Source organism: Chelonia mydas, chromosome 8 (assembly GCF_015237465.2).
Source record: "Chelonia mydas isolate rCheMyd1 chromosome 8, rCheMyd1.pri.v2, whole genome shotgun sequence".
Lineage (NCBI taxonomy): Eukaryota > Metazoa > Chordata > Testudines > Cheloniidae > Chelonia > Chelonia mydas.
In genome coordinates, this window is record NC_057854.1 from 25,236,196 (window position 1) to 25,242,251 (window position 6,056).

Consider the following 6,056-nt stretch of genomic DNA (forward strand, 5'->3'; position numbering starts at 1 on the left):
GGGGATCAAAGAGAGTGAGTTCAGCCTCTTAAGTTTCAATTTCCATTGTGAATATGCTGACAATGGTACCTCTGTGTGTTGTATCTGCTTCTGCTGCCATTGCAGCCTTCAGGGTCTCCCCTCCAAACCTGCAGAACACCTGAGCCAGAGAAGGAGGAGAAAGAAGAGGACTCAGGATGACATGTTTCAGGAGATCCTGCAAGCCTGTGCTGTGTCAGAGAATAAGCACAGAGCCTGGAGGATCACCCTTGTAGACAGCCTGGAGAAGGATAGAGTAGAGAGGAGAAAGGCACAGAAAAAGGAGAGGGACATGCTTGCACTTCTCAGACAACAAACAGAGATGTTGCAGACTCTGGTGGACCTGTAGGTTCAACAATCCCATGCTCACCTCCCTCTGCAGCCCATAGAAAACTCTATATCAGGACTTCCGTATACCCCCCAACATTCCACATGGCATAAGGGAACAGTGTACTGCCCTTACCACTCCACCCAACAAGACATAAAAGACAATCATAGCTTCACATACACGGATCTGTGAAAGCCACAGTTAGTATATGTGTACCTGAAATGGAAATGATTCTTCTTTCCCCTTCATAAGTTCTGTTCCCTTAGTTTATTAAGTTTTAAATGTTTTTTTAATTGCCTGGTTCATGTTACAGAATAAAATTCTATTTTTGGAACAATATTCATCTTTATTATTTCACCACATATGCTGTCTGGTGTGGAGCAGGTCTGACAGTGACCAATTACCTGTTACTGCACCCTATCACACAACCCATAACATCATTTACAAACAATGTTATATTCCTACATACACAACAATCACTGCAAGATTCCCGCTGGACTGAAAAAGGGCAAGGCCAGGTAGAGCACACTGCAGCAACACACCCTACTCTGACTCACTATTAAAATGGTCTTTCAAAGCCTCCCTGAACCGTATAGCTCTGTGTTGAGCTCTTCTAATAGCCCTTGTATCGGCTGTTCAAATTCACCAGACAGCCACTCCACCTCTGCCCTCCACCTTGGCAGAAACTTTTCCCCATTTGCTTCACAGATATTATGCACAGCAGGTTACTATAGCCATTGGGATATTTTTCTCACTGAGGTCCAATCTTGTAAATAAACAATGCCAGCAAACCTTCAAATGACCAAAGGCACTCTGAAATGTCATTCTGCACTTGCTGAGCCTCAGCCTGTAGTTGAAGCACTCTTTGGTGCTGTCAGGGTGCCCAGTGTACGGCTTTAGGAGTCTAAGTAGGCACAAGTTGTCTCTTACATTGCCTTTGTACAATGGCATAACAGGATCAAGAGTGAAGCCTTCCATGTGTGACTATAATACAAATAATAAAAGGATAAACTCAAGGTGAATATTTCAGTAGATGCCAATGCATGTGTCTATAACTGATATTCTTGTCTCACAGTTGCACACACAGAATCTGTACATCTGTCTGAACTGTTCTTGTTTGCAATGTTGGTGTAGTCATGTTGAGTTCCAAGATATTAGAGAGACAGCTGGGTGAGGTAATATCTTCTATTGGACCAACGTTTATTGATGAAAGAGAGACGCTTTTGAGCTTCACAGAGCTGTTTCTCTTCAGGTCTATGCTTGAAAGCTTGTCTCTTTCATCAACAGATGTTGGTCCAATAAAATATATTACCTCACCCAGCTTGTCTCAACTTTTCTTGCTCCTTCACTGCTCTTCTTAGAGAAGGGATAATACTTTGAAATGAGTACATACATGGAAATACATAGTATAGGGCAGCATGTGTATAAATGAAAATAAAGTACAAGTCGTGCTTAATAAAATTGAGAATTTTTATAAGATACCGGTGTTAGTAAAGATGACAGAATTACACACAGGACAGAGAGAGAGCAGTTGATCCTATACACAAAGTCCTGTACTAAATCAGTTGTAATAGAACAGACACTTTCCTATTTGAACCTGTGGATAGTAGGTTTCATTAGTACTCTACTACAGCATGTAGTCAGTTATGGCTAAGGCTGCGAGTCTTTCATGAAGGTCACGGAAGTCTCAGATTCCATGACTTTCTGGGACTTTCATGAATTCTGCAGGAGCAGCAGCTGGTGTGGCTGACCCCAGGGCCACACGAGCAACTGGGGCGGCCCTGGGGCCAGCTGCACCAGCCACTGCTCCAGAGGCCCCAGGCAACTGGCCCTGGGCGCTGCCATGGAGTAGCGGTCCTGGAGCGGTGGCAGGACCCCACACCACTCCCCAGCCTGGAGGAGTGGCGGCGGCGGTGGAGCTCTGGGCTGCCCCCCGCCCGAAGGAGCGGCAGCGGGGCCCCAGGCCTCCCCTCTCCTGAAAGAGCAGTGGCGGTGGGGCCCCAGGCTGCTCGCCCCCCCCAGGAGCAGCAGCGTCCGCTGGAGCACACACCCCCTCTCAGCACCTAAGATTTAGTTAGGGGTATTTGTAGTAAAAGTCTCTCACAGGTCACTGGCCATGATTTTTTGTTATAGCCCATGACTTGTCCATGACTTTTACTAAAAATACCCGTAACTAAATTGTAGCCTTAGTTATGGCTAGTGAAGCAATCGGATTTCTGGCTTCTCTACTGCTGGAACAAAAATGGCTTCTTCTGCAGTTGCAAAGAGTTGGTGTGGCATAGCTCATTCAGCATGGGGCTAGGAGAGGCAGCAACTTGTGTTACAATCTTAGCTGCGATACTGGCTAACTTTGTTGCCTTGAGCAAGTCATTTGGGCCAAAGTTTACATGATCCTCTAACGCTGGATACCTAAAATTGTTGGATGCTCATCTTGAGATACTTTATTTCAGAGGTGCTACGCACACACATCTATAACTGAAGTCTATGGGGCTTGTGGGTGCACAGCCACACTGACAAGTGGGGCCTAGGTTTTGGAGTTGGGCATCCCAAAATGGAGGCACACAGAATTTGTGATCATGTTTGGAAATTTAGACATTAATGTGATGCTGTGCCAGTCTATAGAGCACAACATTCTAAGTGTTAGTATATGCATTATTTAATGTAACATATTTGTGCATCAAAAATAAGTTGTGTCTAATGCTTGGGGTGGAAACACACACACAAAGTAAAGGGCAGATTAAAATGCTTTGCTAGGGGAAAAGCCACAATCAATAGAGGTGCCACACAAATGTACCAGGAATATATATTAGCAGTTTTATTTGTATCTTGGGCTTGATGAGCAAAGAGATCAATAGTTTTCAGGGGACACCAAATGCCTGCAGATTTAGCTCTATGCAGCAGTATGGCACAGCATGATTTTTTTGGAAGCATTCCTTATTTTTGTAATTATAAACTCTGAGCTCACAGTAGCTGTTCCCATTTCTCTTCTGTATTAACTATCATTGCGAACCAAGAACGTCACTTGCCAGATAAGAAAGCTCCAGCAGCTTTCCTCATCACAACAGGCATAGATCCACATGGTAGAAATAATCTAGGTGTGGCTCTATATTAATTTTGGGAATACCACACCCCAGGAAGGAGCACACAAAAAAGCATATTTTGTAGCATACTAGGTGAGATTAGATCCATATGTTCATCTCTCAGAGCTCCCTACAAATAGCTCTCCCAGTGGGGAAGAAGGGAGCTAGCTATTAGGCTACATCTACACTACAGACAGGATCAGCGTTCTGAGATCGATCCACTGGTGGTGGATTTAGCGGGTCTAGTGAAGACCGGCCAAATCGACAGCATATCGCTCTCCAGTCGACCCCTGTACTCTACCCCTGATGAGAAGAGTAAGGTAAGTCGAGGGGAGAGTTTCTCCTGTCGACCCCCTGCAGTGTAAACCCCATGGTAACTCGACCTAAGTTTCCTCGACTCCAGCTATGTTATTCACATAGCTGGAGTTGCGTAGTGGAGGTCGACTTACCACGGTAATGTAGACATAGCCTAAGAGGAGCCAAGAGGTGAAACTTGCCAAATCCTTAGAATCCATGGGAAAGTCCTGCAGAGGGGCTGTTCCTTCATGATGATGCTCTGGTCCCCTCTACTCTTTCCCTGCGGGAACATACCTGCCTGACTACACAAAATTAAATTTGGACCAGTATCACAAACCCTTCTTCCTTCAACATTGCAACACATTCATATTTAAGTAAGGCCCAATTTTTAATTAAAAAAGCCTGAAGTTATGTATAGATGTAGCTATACTGCAGCCTACCTTCAGACACCTATTCTTGACAACATTGGCACAAGCATATAAGCTCTTTTTTTCAGTTTCACACTCTCCAGAAAAATGCTAGGTGGATAATATGAGTTTAAAAATTTTCTATTACATTTCTCTGCTAAGAGAAATCGCTCTATTTCTAGAGGTTCACAAATGCCAAGGTATGAAATGAGGCTCTTGTTGTTATGGCTATGGGATAAATGTTGATTGATAAAAGATACACATATGCTGCTTATTGCTAAGCAATAATCTTTTGTGCTATCACATCAGACATATTGCCCTGAAGTAAACTGCGTACTTTGCTTTAAGAATTCCAAGGCATATGCATTAGTGTGAGACTTTAAGATGCTGATGGTCATTCCTTGTACAAATAATGCACAGAGTTATGAGCTTAATCTCAATACAGAAAGGATTTTCAAAGTGTTCAGGAATTTGAGGTATTTATTGGCAATTCTGTCTCAGTGCACTGATTCCAGTGAAAGAGATTTTAAAATGTGGTGATACAAGAGTAAATGTGGTCTGGCTCCTGGTTAGGATTGGAAAACTAGATAAATAAGGTAATTCTGACGGATATGAAGGCATGAGGGCAGCACCACAAAACTGCTTTTTTCAGTCAGATTTGTTTGGGTAGTAAAATTAAGGAGCACATGTATTCTAGACTGAGCAAGTTGTTAAACAGGTTAAAGTCAGGCACAAAAATGCATTGAAATAGAATTGAATTCACTATTACAAGAGGATAGATTTTACACTGGAGAAAATGAATTCAGCATATCATCTGGTTATCAGGACCTGTATCCTCACATTGCACCTAGATTTCCTCTTGTAGAGGCAATGTAGCAGCCATGCACATTAGGAAAACAAGAGAACATGGGGTTCTAGGAAAAAAAAGCAATCATGAGGAAAACAGTGATTGATGTCTTGGAGTTTGGATTCTCTATTAACACAACTCACTTCTTTTCCCCCTTTTAAAAAATGGATTTAGTGCTTGGGAAAGATGCCAGACTGACAGGTCTCGATACCAAAATGCTCTAGTCAGCCACAGAAAAGAGGGCAGCACAGGCATTGCCTTGTTACCTCACCAACACGCCTGAGCCCTGACCTGGAAGGTGAGAGAATGACTTTTCTCAGTGCCCATTCAATCTTTGGCTTTTGAATGGAGACAGCAGACAGATAGACAGAAAGACAGAAACCAGTCAATGCTAACTGACTGAGACAACCAATTTTCCCCCCACAAAGGTTTCTGAACAACCAGCACATGGTAAAAAGTGTTCAGTGTAGGGAACTGAGTTGGAAGCCAGGGACTCGAGTTCAGTTTTCAACTACGCCTTGCTCCATAGTCCCCAGGAAGTTCCTTAATATCTCTAGGGAAGATTTTCAAACGCATAAAAGGGCAACTAGGTATCTAACTCCCTTTGAAAATCCCAACTTCTATACCACCATTTTCCTGATCTACAAAACTGTTAAATTCTGTGTTGCTCTTTAAAAATATTAAGACTATGAGGAAACCACAGAAACACAGTTGGGCTCCAAATAACCATTTTTACTAACTTTATATACACATCCAAAGCCTAGCTACATATATACACTGCTGCTGTCCTGGGATTCTAGTGGCTTCTGAAATAGAAGACCCAGAGACCCAATAGAAGGCTGGCAAACTATTTAAAGGGTTACTATCCTATTCCTATACTCTAGAATTAATATTACAATAGCAGCTAAAGAACCAAACTGAGATCAGGCGCCCTGTTAGGATTGCCAGGCGTCCAGTTTTCTACTAGAATGCCTGGTTGAAAAGGGACTCTGGCAGCTCTGGTCGGTACCACCGACCGGGCTATTAAAAGTCCAGTCAGCAGCACAGCAGAGGCCCCGAGCTAAGGCAGGCTCCCTGCC